Below are 18,352 nucleotides of genomic sequence, written 5' to 3'. Positions count from 1 at the left end.
ACTCACCAGGGAGATAATCTGCTGCGTTTCTTTCTTGTGATCTGCGGTCTGTCTCTCTCTCTCTCTGCGTCCAGCTGGATCTGTTCTGGTCTGTGCATCCCACCACTGTCTGTGCAGATCCCCTTCCCTCTTTTTATTTTCACCGGAAGGAAACTGCCTTGGTTGTGTACAGTCTTCACATTACTTCACGTTGTATCATTTCAAATCTACTGACCCTGTTTGTGTTCCCATTTACCAAAATATGTAGGCTGTTTTTATTTTTTATGTTTATTTCCTTTATTTAACCAGGTAAAGATCTGGATCTCATTTTCAAGAGGGACCTGGGTAGAAGTCTGCAATACAAAGTACCCTGGTTACAAAATAAAACCAATTAATACATATTTACAAGTGTAAAACAAATGCAACATTACCTCTCTATTGTCATCTCATGATGCTACAATTATGGGCTTAGCAGCAGCTTCCAATTATTAACTGGTGACAAGCAAAGCAAAAAGATCTCTGAGCTTTTGATGTTACTCAATTTTAATGTGCATCATGTGACAAATGAGTACATAAGAGGACGATGTCTAAATGTGCCATTTTGCTCTGTGACCCTAATGATAAATGCTAAACCTCAAGCGAAGAGACTTAGATTTACAGTTAAATCTCTAACATTACAAACCTGTGACTTTAATCTCTACAAAGTAGAAAAGATACAGACAATAAATACATTTCATTCAATCTTCATAGTTGTTATTGTTGTCATGCAACATAATTGTGAGACCACTGATAGTTGGTTTTCAACATTTTTGTTTGCATGAGTTATATAATCTGAAATAAATAAGTAGATTTATCTGTGTGTATTTCTGAATCTGAAATATCCCAGTTACAGATAATCATGTGTCTTCAATTATGTTAATGTTGTATAAAACAGATCCTGTTGTCAAAAGTGACCTTAATTGTGACCTAGGACGAACCACAGGCATGGGGACCGACCTCCACTTCCCTTCGATGCTATAATTTTTCTATATTCTCATTTATCTGAGACCACTTTAAGCTTATTGCTACAAATCATTAAATTACTTTCTCAGTGTGTCTTTATAACATTCACAAACCACAACTGGGTCTGTTTACTGTTATCCTTCCTATATGTCAAATGGCATTCAAATTAAAATTAAAGAGATACAATTTAAGAAATATAATCATAAAATCCATATTTGATTCATGCCTAATATCTTCTGTGTTTTTGCTGTCAAAATGTTCAGTTTTGGGAATGTGTGCATTGAATGTTCTCCACTTGTAGACTATTTTCCATAGAGTGACATGGCTGATTTTAAATTGTTTTGAGACTTCTTGAAGTCCCCCACCAACCTCAAAAGCTGCAGCAATCTTCTTTCTAAAGGCCACAGAAAGCCCTTTCAGTCTCACCATGATATTCACTCTCATAAGTGTCAGTAGTTAACAAATCTGAATATCTGAGGTTTAAATGGCAAACCTCCTGCAGAGTGCTGAGTAGCAAACTTCTTGTGTTCCTCTATGATGCAGCTTAGTGAGAATTAATGTGCGGGTGTCCTAATTTGTCTTTCTTCTAAAATGTAACTTTTATTACATTATACAGAAAGTATGAAAGTGTCTTTTCTTTGGGTTTTATTGTCTGTTTTCTGTTAATTTTGCAGTGTGAAAAGCGATGTTATATTTCCACATGCCCAAATATGTCAGAAAAAAAGAGGCTTCAGTAGTGAGTCATGTTTTTTCACATAAAGGTAAGCCAGCTTTTGCAGAAAAATATGGACATGTGAACATCACGCCTCATCCACAGACACTGAATGCATGTTTTCTCCAATTTATTTGACCCACTCAGCTGAACATTTGCAGGTGCTGCATTGTGCTGAATCTTCCTCGAATGTTTAGGAAACATGCTGTGAATATTTGAGCCACACTGCGTAAAATCACACAAAATCTGATTGTTGAAAAGAAATAATGTGCATACAGATGCTGTGTTAGATTTGTAATGTAATTACAGTTTTGTTTTGTTTAATTATAAATAAATAGATGCTGCTCAAGCTATTGTGCTTGGAAGTATTTGAAAGAGGTAATTTGAATATTTGCTTTATGTTTTATATTGTATGGCTCAGTGCATGTTTATTCTTTTAATTCCTTAAACTCAGTTTTACATTCAAGTAAATTTAAGACATGACAGGCATTATTTGTCATTTTCTATTTTCTTAATTTTATGGAAGTACAAACATCTTTATATTCAGCACTTTATTTTCAACAAGTAAATAGCTCACATTTAATGTTTCACAATTAGGTGACATCAGCTTTAACATACATTTAAACCTTAAATACTCAGAGGTATCGGTAATGATGACAGATTTATACTGATCTCCATCTCCTATCATCGGTTCAGATGAAGACGTTTCATGAATGTGAGAATCACCTTCATCACAACAAACATCTCTGCTGGGGTTTTCTTTACAGACGAATTATGACTAACACTCCTTCACTCAGAGGTCAACAAATTCATACTTTATAAAAGGAACAAAAGCAGGAATCCAGGCTGTTGAAAACCTAGAAAAAGCTGGACACAAAGTTCAGTTTATGCTCCAATCAAGCACAATCTCAATCCCAATCTTGTGAGCTATTAAATTAATTAATATTTAACTCATATAAAAGTTCTCTGTTCTCTGCAAGACACTGCACACCACAACAAGAACCTGACTGAGCCAACAATTTCAGGTTAATCATAATCAAAAACCCATTTTAAACCAATTTTAAACATCATATCTTCTAACTAGAAGATTTGACAGCTGAATATTTTTCAACATGTGAAAATGCTGGTTATAAATGGGCTCATTAAGGTGTTATATCATTTGTATTTATTGCATTTTCTCTGTAGTCCAAAGGACACTACCTGGGAATTAAAGACACAGTGTGTGAGCACAGTAAACTGAGTGTCAGACCCAGTAAGAAGTCATTAGATGGGTGGTTATATTAAGCCATAATGACTTCATGGCCCCAAGCGAGTCACTTAGTTTGTTTACGCTGCAGGCTGGGCCCGAGTGTATTGACCAAAAGGCCATTTTTATTATTCATCCAAAAACATCTAAGGGCATCATTGCGGCTAAGCGCTTAATACATAATGCAATGGTAGGTGTCTGCCTTGTCTGAGGCATTTTCATTGATCCATATAGTTCTGCGCACCACCCCAGGCACTGTTGCATTCAACACCTCCAGTGGCACCATGAGGTTCATTGTGTGTTTTTATTGATTTTTCCTCCAGTGTTAGGAAAAAATTAATAAGGTTAAACATTTTCTTTAACTCAAAAATGTTTGCAACAGCAGAAAGTAATTAAATGAAGGATATATAAGGACTTAGAATAAACTGAAAATAAAAAAAAACCTTATTTCATAGCAAATATTCTGTATAACTTTTCAAATTATTGCATGTGTAGTTCAGAAGATTCATGCTGAACAGACTAGAAAGAGACAATTGGTTGAGATTATTTTAGAATCACAAAGCACAATGAACACCAAAGGAAGATTTTTATTACTCACATTCTTTTAATAATCATTACATAACTACTGAAAATAATTTTTTAAATACATTTAACGCATTAGATCAAGTGATTACATGTTTTCCATCTGCAACACATGCATGCAGACAGAAAACATGCAAACTCTATGCAGAGAAACCCAGCCTCAGATCCCAGGACCTTTTTGCTGAAAGGCAATTTCTCCAACACCATGTATCATTTGGGCATGCTGCATCGAAGTCACGCAGATTTAAACCATCAATACATCTCAGGTATTGGTCTGGCTAGATATTTGCTTAGTAGTTTCATCAGAATTTGTAGTTTTCTTTTTAAATTGTTAAAGGGTTTCTTGGCATATACTCAGCTTTTTAGCACTTCTTACACAGCAGAAAGTGGAGCCACTGCAGAATCGTGGTTTATTTATTCTAAAAGCAGTTTTCATCTCTTTGTGATCGTTGTTCTGTTGGAAATCTCCATTGTGCTCAAGTTTAAACCACTGATTTGAGCTGAGGTTGAACAATTTAGAGATTATCCTTCTTTTTCATTATTCACTCCAATTTTGTATTGCACCATTCGTCTGTGAGTGATTCAAAAACACTTTCACCAAATGCCATGTCATAGTCTGTGTGGTCACTGTGATTTAAAGCAGGAACTTCATTCTTAGTGTGTGCTCTCTACTCTTTTTCTGATGTCAAACTCATTTCACTGCAAACATAGTGGTACGTCTGCATATTGCTGTTTATGATAAGCTCAGATCTTGGTGGTTTCTGGGGTCCCTTTACAATTATCTTTAATGTCAGTTTGGGTCAAATTTTCATGAATTTAGGGCAATGCTGTGTTTGTATGGTGCTTTTTCCTGACTGTTGATCCAATCTAGGAGGACATGGATGAGCAGGCAGCAGCTGGCTCACAAATGCTTAAACACATCATTAAGCTGACAGACTGACTCTTTGCCAAAATGTCGACACAGTAGTTGCACCAAGTCGATTTCTAACAGATTGTCTGAATATGGTTCCTGGTCCTTACATCAAGTTATTCTCAGTGTTTGTTGTCAGCTTTAGAAAAGGAAATTGTCTAAGCCAAACCAACAACACCCAGCATTACTAGAGATGGACCTTTTCAACAACCTGCATGCCCAACTTTCAACAACCTTCTCGAGAACAACGTGATTATTTATTGTTTTTTATATCTTTCAAAGATAATCATACTCAAAAAGGGACAAAATATTTTTTTTTTCATTACTTTTTGCGGATCCCACTTCAACCTCTGGACCAGTAAGAACAAATCTAATTCTTATTCACCATAAATACTTACCTCAGTCCCAGAAACCTCATCCACTGTTTTCTGCTCAGAAGTCCTCCTGGAAGAAAAAAAGAAAAGAAAGAAAAACCTACCCATATAAACTTTTTAAACTTTTTCAACATTTCCTTGGGGAACCTGGGCTTGTTGGTCCAAAGAATTGCCTAAATGATGTCACAGATGGCTGAAACAGTGAGACGATCCTAAAAATACATCAAAACTGGGTTTTGGAATGATTTAAATAGATGAGCATTAATTCATGGAATATCCATACCCACTGAGGTGTTAAAAGTTTTGTTTAAAAGTCAAGCCAACTAAGTTAAGGAACATTTAAATCTTTCTTTATGCATATATTAGAGCGAGGAAACACAGTCCATGTTTATGCAAATTACGGCTGCAACAAAAAGCTTTCACTTCTGAAAGATCCCAGCTGCTTGCCACTCCTGCAGTCAGAGTGAAATATTTAATGCCTTTAATGTCTTGGGGATAACTGCAACTCAGGAGAAGAGACAAGAGAAGAGGAAAAACCTTCAGCAATGTTTCCTAAGTAAGTCACAAAAGGTGTAATTTAAAATCATGTCTCTCTGACATTGTTTGAAATCCTTCATGCAATCGCTCTTTCAGGGAATTTTTTATGAATACAGCTTTTTGAAGCATTGTATTAGAAACCAAAGGAGAATGGACATTTCTCAAAATAATAAATAAATATTACCTTTGCTTATTTCAGTTCTTAGGTCCTCCAGATTCAGGGTCTGGTTTATATATTTTATTTAGTGAGAACAGCATGAGGTGACAGGCACATAAATTAAATTATGACAAAAGGTAGACATAAAACTCAGAAAAATTATTTCCAATGTGATTGATGATTACAAAGATTCAAGCATTTTTAACAGCTGGGATTTTTTTGAGAGATCAGGTTAAGAACAATGTTGAATCATGTAGAAGTCACTTACCGTCTGCAGCTGGGATTTTAAAACACCTGCAGCACTTTCTGAGTTAGTAATGGCAACCCAACTGTGATTTCTCTGATATAGTAAGGTGTCATTCTCCACAGCGCTTCTGTTCCTCATCAATTACCATCTAAATGTCATTTTCCGGGAACTAAAATGTTCTTTTTCTCCACCATTTCTGAGTCTTGTGTGTTTGTGACAGAGGTCTATAATTAGATTGTGCCATGAGAACAGCTGCAATCTGATGCAAAAGAGTGCAAACTGCTCACACCTGCTTATCTTGAAGGCCTTGGTTTTCTCTGTTCCTTTATTAGTGCTGTTTGTTCATGTCTTCTTCTCCTCATAATTAGTCTATGAAGCAGCACTTTCTAGCCAGATGGATGCTGTGACGATAGCTCTAACTGGGAATTAAAGGTGAGAGTGGATAAAAAAGATCAGAACTTTTAATGACAGAATGCTTGAACTAAATATTTTTGTGTTCAAGAGTTAAAAAGAAAAACTCAAAATGATATATTTGTGGTACTGGTGAAAAAAAAAAGAGCTTGAAGGTTTGAAGGAGTATATCAGAAACAATTCAGTGGAGCAAAGAGAAGGACCACTCATGTATAACTGAATGTAAGTTTAGAGAATAAAGGGTTTTAAATAAGAAATAGAAGACATACTATACTTTGCAGTATTCATTCCACTTGAACTTGTTTACAATTTTTCATGAAAGCTGGATAAGCTTTATGGGAAGATGGATGCTGGAAGAAAAACTTTTAGAGACTAAAAAGATCTTAAACAGCATAGAGATTCATTTTCCAGCAGGACAGCAATTAGGACTTTCTTTGCTAGTTATATGTATCATTTTTATTTCACATTAGAAAAAAAACAAAAATATTGTAAATACCAATAGGGCTGCAGAAACAGACTTTAAAAACAGCAACGTTTATGTCGCTGGACTTTGGAGTAACAATTCTCAAAAAGCTAAATAAATAAATCAAATCATGTAAAACATGATAAGCTTCATCACACCTGTCTTACTTTACTTTAATTCAGTTGGTAATAATGTGACTAAATCAGTTTGTCAAACAAATTCATACCCTTCACCTTGAAAAATTGTCTTAGCTCAATTTATCATAAAATCTTGTTCTGATAGATAATTAAAAAAAAATTCTTGAGCTAAGAAATTAGTTCCTCTTTTATCCTAACGCTTCATTCATCCTAACCTGCAGAATCATCAATAATTAACAACCTTCCCACAAATCTTATCTGACAGATGGGTTGGGAGGATCTGGCTGCTGAGTGAAACAATTTTTTATCATATGCATGAATTTATTCATTTATTTATTTTCTTACTTATTTATTTAACATTTTACCCAATGGCTGTTTCACTTAAGCTGTTTTTGTTTTTCTCATGTTCTCTCTTTTTTTTAAACTCATTATGTTTATCCCTTCCTAACAAGTCTGCTTGAATAGCATCACTCAGCTCCTAATCAGTCCCCTTGAAACAGAAAGACAATTAGTCTCCAGGACTTTAAGCTTTGAAAACTCCGAGGGGAAACGCCTAAAATGCTGGTACGTTTTCCTCATGTTTCAGAGAAAAAGAAGAAAAAAAACTTGATGCCAGCAATGACGCATTGTTGTTCACAATCCAGCTTTAAAGGGGCAGAATTAGGTTTTCCAGTCACTTAATGCCATTTTAAAGCACAATCAAAGTTGTTTTAAAAATACTGTATATATCAAATATGACCAAATAAATCTGACTTTGTAATTTAACAACTTGAAACTGGGTTTCTGTCTCTTTAGCAAACTCTTGTTTTTTCTATCGCTTGACTTTCAGGAAGTCAACACAATGCTGCTCCTCTATTAACCCTTTAAGAATGTTTCACTGTGAAGTAGATCACATAATGAGTTCGGCAGATGGAAAGTTACATTTTCTAATTGCTGCTGGCTAGTCTGAAGGAGCTGAGTGGGGGAGAGGCAGGGGAGGGGTGCTGTGTGATGCAGAAGCTTGTGAGCTTGGAAACTGCATCTCCAAGAAGGAGCTGCATCTTGCAGTTGGTGCTCAGACCCATGAGGCATTTTGCACAGCTGATTGGTTACCATGAGAGATTAAAATATTTTTGATGAGGAAATAACATTATGGCATGAAGTAAAGCTCAAAGGGATTGCCTTTATATAACACTGCTTTAAATTCAACACAAAATATATTAGTTTTTGTCTGTTGATGTATGACAAGTGATCGCCACACTGAGTCCTCATCAGCATGAGCAGTACCATGCACATAGAAAGAGATTAAATGTGTGCCAGGGACTCACAGCATACCAAACCAGTACCTTGGCACAGCTGTCTTGTGGGTTCTGCGCACTGATGCAGACCTAAACCAGCAGTCAGTCCTTGTTTCTAACCTGAAGCACGTGTGTGCTGCTAGAAAGTGTTCAGAGTCCAAATGCAGAACTAAATCGTGTAAGCATGACTAACATGAGCTCGATGCGAATGCATCTAACTAAAACAAATGCTTTCTCAGAAGATAAGCTTCTTTCATTGTAACATATGGCTCCTGAGTTTATTACATATTTAGGGATCAAAATTGGACACACTAACCTTTTCTACTTGGTGCATATTTCTCATGTATGCAGGAACATAAATATAATTACACCTTGGAACACTTCAAAGCCTCTGTGGGAGTTTAGTATGAAAACATTTATCTTTAACTAAAACAAGATGCTTTTGGGAAGAATTTCAACAACTTGTGTTTTGGAAATGGCTGCTCCTGCCTACATATAATGCAGCTTATAGTTAAATATTTCAAATATAGGTAAGGTCATAGATCAGCTGTCAAACTGGACACATTAAAGCTCTAGTATTTATTATTTTTGTACATTAAAACTCTCATTCTATCCCAACAGTGTAATATGAGAAAATTATTTGTGAAAAAATGAAGCTCCTCTGCCTTCTCCATGTGGTTCTACTGCTATCTGCAGAAATGCATCAGTCCTCATTAGAAACAATCAATCAAATCCAGAATGTGACAGCATCATATACACGAGTCCTGCTGTTTTTTGACTTTGTAAGTTTATGACTGTATAAGACCAAATTATCAATATTATGACAAGACTATTCATATAAACTAAAAGAAAAGAGCAGTGAGATGCACATCAAAATGTTTTCCATTACAAGGTCAGAAATTGGTAAATGGGTTGATATCTTGTGCTGTTTTAACTTTCCCAGACTTTATAAATAAAACAGGTATTAGTATGCAGAGAAAAGTATCTTTTTTCACTCCAGTAATGACTCAAATAACCAAGAGAAAAAAATACTGCTGTCATTCAAAATTTTCCCTTGATTGTAGGTTTCGATTAATCAAATAAACTTCCTTGGACACGATTAGAGTTTTTAGCTTTCTACAAAAGTGTGTAGTCATTTTTATTTTGTCATGAAAATGAAGAGACAAATATCGTCCCGTACTTTACTTCAAAATGTTTGTGACATCAACACAACTGGCAGTCATAGAGCTTATGTTGTGGGAATAAGAATGAACAGTTTGTAGTTTTCAAAAAAAAAAAAATTCATTTCAGTTTTTTGGAGATATCTGAGGGCAAAAACACTGCATTTGTTTTTTTCTCTGCGACTGAAGATGATTTATTGTATTTTGTTTTTGGCAGAGATGAACTAAAACAGGAAGATTTCACAAAGCTTGTAGGACTTCTGTTTACTGAAATACATGCCAGCATAGTTTCCATCTGTTGTCAAATTCTGAAAAACTTCACACTATTGAAGTTCAACTTTCAATATTTTCGTCTACTAAAAGTTCTCCAAAAGTTTTCTACTTCTCTCTAAGTTTAGTGCAACAAAGTTTACAAATTTCCTATTGAATAAATCTTGACTTCATTTTTCATTTCACAAAACATAATTCTGAGTTTGTACTTTTGAAAACTGCTTCAGCCTGTGGAGGCAATTTAATGCAACATGGAAATAGAGCCAGGTTTTTAGAAAGTCCATAGCAGTATGCTGTCTATTCAGTTGCCTTAGGCTCCATCATTAGAGGATAGTATACAATTCTGCAGCCTGATACATTTCCAGGAAGCTAGTGCATTGAAAGAGAGGTTTAACATTCAAAGATTTAACTTTATAGCATGTATTTTCTAAAATAATCTTACCACTGAATTTTGCATAAGTAGGGAAACAAATCAAGTGACTGTGGTTAAAATTATTTTGTAATTCCTTTAACCTGATTAAAAGCGAAGACATTAAATAAACATACCTATATTGATTGCATCAACAGAAAAAGAACAGGAATCGCAACCATCAAAATTGTTAAAGTGGAAAAAATAATTTTACTTGAATCTATAAATTAGGCAACTCAAAAAAAGATCTTGTTCATGCTGGTAAAGTTATGCCAGATGGGGCAGCACACTTTGAAGGCCATGATGAAGCTTTTTTAGATTCCCGCTGTGAAATGTTCTAACATTATTTCTCATGTTACATTTCTAGGCTGCTCACTTTGCTTCTGAACCATCATTTTCTTCATGTCTTACTTTTTGTTGTTGTTTTTTGTTTTTGTTTTTGCAACTAGTATCAAAGAGTTGTTGTTTTTATTTATCATAATAAAACAAACACCCTTTCTTATTAAAGACATCCAGAAATTTTCTGTCTTAGGTAAAAAAGCATCGCCAGTGAAGCTTCATCCCCTGAGTCGTGCCATTAGAAGGATTAACATATTATTTTGGAAAATGCACTTAAACAAGCCTTGAAAAATCACATTAGCCTTGATGAAATGTTGGAGGGCAGCTCTGAGTTGATTTTTATAAATTTCTGTTCTCTCTCTTTTCATTGAGCTCGGCTGAGAACTGAAGTTAAATTTGTCAAATCAAACAAGAACATGCCCTTTTCAAAGCACCTTAGTTTATGCTGCACACAAAAGTATCACGTTTATCAAAACTGAAATAAAGACAATCATAGATAATTCTTTAAGTACCTAACAATCTAGGTACTTATAAACTAGATGAGTTGAGGACAGCTACCCTTTCCCGGAATAACAACATCCAAGCAGCAAATAAAATCATTTTGATCCAGTTCAGTTGTTTGATTGGGTCACTGTTACACAACTCTTGGTTTGACAATAGAGCATGATTGTTGCCCAACAGTAAACCCAGAAAGCAGAGGCGACCTCCAAACGTTTCTGATTTAGGGGATTTGGAAGCATTTCAATGTGCCCTTTATCAAGAGCACTAGGGTCCCTCAGAGATGGACGTTCTCATGACAGGATCAAGAAAATGGAGTTGTGTGTGTGCGTGTGTGTGTGTGTGTGTGTGTGGTGGGGGGGAGGATGGGTGGAAGAGGGACCATAAAAAATAAACAGGGAATAACATAAGAGACAAACAAAATCTAGAGCCCCATCAATGACACTCAGCAGAAACGTTTAATTCAATAAACAACGCCAACCGTTCCAAAACAGAGTGTAAACAGAAAAAACTCGTTTTGTGTTTTAATCCTTTTTCCACATTAAATCCTGTAAATCTTGAAATCAAATGATTAATTAACTTCATTCATTACAAAGTGTGTCTAAACCCAATTTGCACGAGATTAGTTTTATGTCATGATTTGAGTTTTTCTGCGTGTTTAATTGGGGATTTCTGTGTCTTTTAAGTCTCCATGTTGTCCTGTCTACCCCTTGATTGTTCCCAGGTGAGTCTCGTTCTGTCATTACCCTCTGTGTATTTAATGCCTCCTGTGTTTCTGTGTCTTTGTTGGGTCCTTGTGTCATACCAGTCTGCCGTCAGTTGCTCAGTTGCTTACCAGCCGTTATCAGTGTTGAACCTTTGCTTTCTGCTCAGCTGTGCTGCCTGGGATTTTGGATTTTAGATTGTTGTTTAAACCTTCATTAAATCATAATTTCGTTCTACATACCTGGGTCCACGGCGTCTTCCTAACCACCTACTACCGCATATCGGAACATTTAACCCAGACACCATATGCTATTTGTAATACTGAGGACGATTGTGTTGTTAATCCTGGGCAATGTCACTAATTTGTAAAGTGAAAATTCTCCTGCAAGTTACCTACTGTATTAATCCAATTTGGATTGAATTAGCAGGGTTAGGTCTATGTCTATGTTGCATTTATGTAATCTAAGGTAGGGCTGTTGTAAACTAATATTTTAGTGATTGAACACTCTATCATTTATTTTTACAATTAATTGAGTAATCAGAAACTCTCTCTCCCTCTTTCTGTTTTTGATGCCATATGTTGCTGGTCAATATGGTTTTGCTGGCCCAGGACAAAAAAGGTTTTCAATGCACTCCAAGGCAGCCTTCATTCTTAGACAAAAACAAATAAAAATGTGCCCAGGAAAACAAAAACTGCCAATTTCTGTCCAAATCACAGAGATGCATATTTATCTCATGATTCGCATGAAACTAACAACACCGACAATCTCCACAATTGTTATAAATAGCATGTGGTTTCTATGTAATCCTAACCCAGTGCATTAGGTGAACATGCACTGGATGTAAAAATTATTAAGAGTTTAATCATTTTGACGACATGGACCTTTGGACGACTTACATTGAATCTGCATCCAATGCTGTGCAAAAAAATTCACAATATTTTTCATGTTTTGTCACTTTGCGACCAGGAACTTTGAAAAATCTGGCGAAATCCAATTGACCCATCTACCTTTAGAGCTCAAATGATCAAATTGACTGACGACAAGAAAAGGATATATGGTAGATTTTGAATTTCTCCTTGTGTCTTTTATCCTGACTAAGGCTTGATAATTTGCCATTATAGAGGAAAAGTTCTGTACAGATCTGTAGACCCTCATTTTATTTATTATTTTCCTGAGAATAATAAAATAAGAAAGACATAAATGTGTTATTATTTAGATTAGGTTTATTAAAATCACAAAGCCTGAAGCAGTCTGCCAAGGAACATTTTACAACTTGCAAAGGAAGCTGAACATTTCTCTCAAATTTGCAGAGATCATATCTGTTTTTGGGGCTAAGAAGGAGAAAGAAAGAACCCATTTGTGTTGTGCTAAAAGAATTTGTTTGTACTTGTAGAGTAAATTATCTTTAAAAAAATATATCAGGACAAACTGTGATTCCAAGCAGTGCAAAATAATGACCTTCGGTTTACATTTCTAATTTTCCTCGGTTGTCATTGTAAACATGAAGTCATTTGGAAGCTTGTTTGCAGTTGTTTTTCTTCCTGCTTGAATTTTATGAGATGTTGTAATAGGACTCAGCCATAATCCAAAAAAATGTGTGTTAAGGAGGCTCGGCCTTGCAGTATAAAAACATAGCAGATGAAATCTGGTATCCATGACATAACGTAATGACAGAACATACAGCTTTATGAGAGAAGTGTTGCTTACCAGAATACATGTTTGTTTAAACTTCTGAACCCCAATTTGTCCCTTAAAACTTCCCAAATGAAAAATGAGGTACTGGTTGTGATGCATAAAAGTTTGAATCTATCGTGCATATGTAGATAAATTCGGATGTTAGCTCAAGTTTTCCTCCAAAAAATCTCCACTTTGAGAAACAAACTAAGTAAGGTTCTGGTGGCCAATGAGTAAACGTATATAAAACAGCCTTGTCTTGCAGATTAAACAGTTAATCATAAGACTCATCAAAAGTCTGACTCACAGACACTGCAGACAGTAATGGAGTCAGTTTGATTTAACACCGGCTCATTACTGAGTGCCTATTTCTTCTCAGGAAAATGAGATAAAAATAAACCTACTCTGATGTGTAGTGTTCTCTTTCACATTTTGAGCATATTAAATTAAAATTGAAAAATCTTATTTACAAATACTGTTTTGGAATGGAATGCTTATCTTCAATGGAACGTCAAAGCTTACGTGCAGATCACTGTTTTAGACTGTAACTATTCCAAAAGAAAATAACTCTGAACAACTCATTGTCTGTCTTAATTTCCTTTTAAATTGCAGATGCAGTCCATTTTTAAAGACATCGTATGATGAAGAAATTACAGTCATAGACTGAGGAAAACAGATGGCACACAATGTTCTGTATTGGAGAGTAGTATACAATGCAATCCAGTTCATCCCAGATGAACTTGTTTTCACGTCATTGGCTGCCAACTTTTAATATGAAACCTTGTTATTTCTCCTCTGTTCTGCACAGAAGCCATCAGGATTTCATTTAAATTCCTGTTTTAATTTTGCACCTGTAACCCATCAAAACCTTACATGAAAACCCACAGCCTCCAGAGTTAGTATCAGGTTGTGTCTGGAAAAAAAAAACAGTATGCACACTATCTTGCATAATAAGAATAAAAAATTTTGTTTACTCATGTGCTGTCAAACTCCTCTTTTGTTAGTTGATATAAAAATCCTTGCGTCATCTTTTAATTTTAATAATTTGTTTAAGTAATTGTGAATGTCTCCTTTATTTAATTTCATATAGAGACTATGTCACTGCAAGTTTTAAAGCAAAAATTGTCTAAAAGTATTTTGGCTTTGAGCTGCAGGCACAGTTCTGTTTCCTTTAGGTTCAGTTCAAGCAAAAACATAAATACAGCCTCTACCAAGTCCCGCCTTCTGTCACGTCAACATGAATGCTTGGAGAAACAACGAGGCCATTTTATCAGCTTTTTTTTGTTGAAAACTGCTGCATGATTATTATAATTTTTTTTTTCTCCCATAAAAGTATGTGTTTTCCTTAGATTTCATGCAGCAGATTATTCAGGTCAGGAGTAGACATTCTCACCAAAGGCCATCAGGCACAAGTTCAAAAAGGGTTTGCAAAAGTGGAAACAAAAAACTTGTACAAACTGGAAAAGTCTGCCAAAGCAGTTTCTCACGCTTGTTGCGCCACAAACAACGTTGTTGTTCCAGCAGCCCATCTCAAGAGATATGTCAAATAAAATCTGCTGGGTGCAGGAAAGCCTTATTCCACTCTGTGTAATAGAGACTCAGTGACCTGCAAGATGACAGTTTTGCAATAGTGAGTGTTGGAAGTAACTACCTCCTCACCATCTTCGTTATACTTAGTGCCGAAACATCCAGTCAGTCGCCCAAAATATGGGAATCTGTCAACAGTATATTTGTAGGATGTCATATATGAAAGAGGAGCTGATCTTTGTTTCTGCTGGTGGATGCTGGTCTATTCCTGGATTCAACGTCTCATGACTTACTGCTTTGATTTCAGTCAGGATTACCGGTGGTCAGGAAAATAATATTTACCCAAAGAATGTGAAAAAGGGACACACCGTTTTAGTTTTAAGAGTCAAGGGGATCTCATTTCGCAGTTCAGCAAAAAGCGCCAGTTGCCATGGGAGAGAAGAGAAGATGAGTGCTTTTGAGTTGTTATTCACATGTCTTTCTGTGTTTAATTATGCAAATATTTAACTTTATTCCAAATTGCCTCATTAGATTCCCACTTCCTATGGCGCTGATTGCAAATTATGTCACATTTTCTCTTTAATATTCACAGAATGTTTGTCAACAGAGGGAAACTTAGATCTGCATCTGGACCCGGATATCCAAGTTTCTGCTTGGGAATTAAACTAGGAAAACAATAAATAAATAGACAAGAAATAAGGGAATTATCAGTAACACTAAGCTGGAATGAACTGAAGTAAAATGGAAACAAAGTTGATCTAGTCAGAGAAATACACTAAGGAACACAGAATAATCAAAGCTTAAAAACAACTCAAAACAACACAGTACATAACAGGAAGACATAGATTGTATTTCATGTCTACCTGTCTTCATTCCTAAATGTGTTTGGTATCTGTCTACCAGAATCATCATATGAATAATCTTCTACATTAAAAAAGACAACATACATGTGACTTGGAAGGCTATTTGTACTCTTTGACATTTTCCATCAGTAACATCCTCAGTCTTGGTGAAGCCGGACGACTGCAGCTGCAGCCCATTCAAGGTCTTTGTCATCTTCATGGTGAAGATGATCTGAGAGAAAAATTCAAGGTTATTAATACAAAGTAACAAGTGTTTTTCCTGTTACTATCTGGTATATACCATACAACCTGACAATGTTATAAACGGGAAGATAATAACTAAATCTTTTTGTTTCTTGTAAGCATGCATGTATTTTAAATTATACACAATGTGGAATTGTTTACCTCTTCTAAATCACTTTCAAGGATTGGTTGTTTATTGGATTTGTCAGTGTAAAATTATATGTGCAGTATGAGCTGAACTTATGTTAAGAGTAAAATAAATGTCAATAATTGTGGGAGGGTATTGTTTTCAGCAGATGAATAATTTTTATTTAACAGGCAAATTTAAACTTCATTTATGCTTAAAAAATCCTAGAATTGCATAAAATAAAAATGGCAGAACATGTAGAATTTGCAGGGCCTGTGTTGTAACTACAGTGTATGAGGAAAACACATACTCCAAAGAAAAAGGTTTTGTAAAATAAATAAACTTCCATTAAAAAGAAGGAAGAAGTGAATGTCAAATGGTTTTTAATTATTTGAATTCTTAACAATTGTGTTATGTCTAACAAAACAAGACTATTTCCTCTTGTGACCAGACTTCCGATTTTGCACAAAGGTTCCAGAGAAAGTTCCTGCACAATGAAAGAAATAAATAACATTGCAAATGACATGCCAGTTCTCCTGCACAGAACTAGATGATTTTTTTTCATTAGAAATTGCAAAAAGAACTCCTTTAATTTACAACTTGGTTGTGATCCAGCATGGTCGCTGCAGACAAAATCAGTACAAAGACGGCAGCATGATGATTTGTTGCTGCTTGAGTCCAGGCAAGGAGAAATGAAATTTAAATAACCCACCATGAATGCCAATGACTTTATCAAAACAGTAACTGATAAGTTTAAATCTGAAGAAGCCAAACAAACTGGAGTACAGAAGCACGATAACAAGAAAACATCCCTTTACCGAAATCAATCAAGTTTTTTCTAAAGGAGATAAAACCTGTTTCGAAAATGTTGTTTGAAGCAAATCCAACAGGATCTTATAGGGTTATTTTTACAAGAAAAGTGGAGCACAGCTTCTCTGGAAGAAGCACAAAAAAATATGCTGAGGAAGGGAAAAAAAAAATCTCTGGAAATTTATGCACCACGTATTTCCTCCATGCTGATAAGGACTGAATGTTTCGTCAAAAACATAAAGGATTTGAATCTCTAGTTATTCCTTTTCATTTTCTTACCAGACCTGTATAAAAACAGGCACCTGGAACGTGAACCATATTGTCCTTATAAAAAAACCTCCACCACTGCCTGCACTTTTAAAAATAAGGTCAGACTAAATTTATAGTTTTTAAATTAAATATTTTAGGCTACAATATTTAGATTTTAGCTTTGTGAGTCATGTTACCATGACTAAGTAATGTTATGTTCTCTGTCTGGATTCCTTATAGGGTAACAGATTACATTTCTTGAAGATTTATTGAATAAAAAAACTCACTGTTTTAAATTAATCATTTAGCAAACTTATTTTAAAAGCTATTGACCAAATAAAGTTTTGTTAATGTTTTTCATAAGCAAACTTTTTTGAAGTCTTGCCGTGCCTGCACTAAAATTGTGAATCAGATCAAAGGAAAAGCCCACTTTGATTTATGCAATCTCCTCCAATTAGCGTGCAATCCTTCAACGTTAAACAGATTCACAAGATATTTTTAGTTCCTGATGTGCTGCCTTTTGCTGAGTCTTCCACCCACACAACGGGGGGTCATTTCAAAACTAAACAAATGTAATCACTTTTTCCAGTTATGCCTTATAGACCTGCACAAACAAATCTGGACACTGAACAGCACCCCAAAGTCTCTCAGCTAATCAGAACCACACTGCAATGGAAGAGATTGTTTCCCCCTAGAGGATTTGCTATCGTCATAGTTAAAATGCAGAACTAAAGTTTAAACCTGGGGATTAAAGATTTGATTATTTAACATGTAAACAAACTGCCATCCCCTCTTTGGGGCTATATATCATAAAGGGGTGAAATTAACATGGAAAAATGTACTGACAATTGCTGGTTTATTTTCCATTCCACTCCATGACTCCCCTAATCCCTAAATTGAAGCCACTGTACCACAGAAGCTTGCAAGAGTATTTATATAACTTTATTTTTTTCAAATTTTTTCTCATAAAAACCTCAAGCTGTTATGTATTTTCGCCAAATGGAAGGAAAGGGGGAAATGGTTTTAGAAATATAAATCTAAAAATTGATGTGCTACATTGTCATGATTAGTCACCTAATCAGTAAATATAGATCACCTGTATACGATTTAATTTCAGGACAAATACAAGTGTAGCCCCTTGTTAAAAATATTAAAGGCACTTAAGGCCTTTTAATATTTATGAAATATTTACGAGGTTGGTTTTGTGTAAAAAGAAAAAAAAGAAAAGAGAGAAAAAAAGGGATAAGTGCGAAACCTGTACTATTGTTTTTGTACATTTTATTATATAAACGAGGGAAGAAATTACTGTTGTGAGTAACATGATAAATAATGGAAAAAGCCACAGCTTTTCTGGACGTGACTTGTGTACTCACAATACAGCAGAAAGGTCAGGGATAAAGATGCAGAGAAGCTTAAATCAAAGTTAGATTATACAACAGTATCCCAAGCTTCAGTTATATCAC

This window comes from Poeciliopsis prolifica, unplaced genomic scaffold (genome assembly GCF_027474105.1).
Source record: "Poeciliopsis prolifica strain line A6 unplaced genomic scaffold, Auburn_PproV2 SCAFFOLD003, whole genome shotgun sequence".
In the NCBI taxonomy this organism is placed as follows: Eukaryota; Metazoa; Chordata; class Actinopteri; order Cyprinodontiformes; family Poeciliidae; genus Poeciliopsis; species Poeciliopsis prolifica.
The sequence above is the reverse complement of the archived record's forward strand: the minus strand, read 5'-3'. Positions refer to the sequence as shown.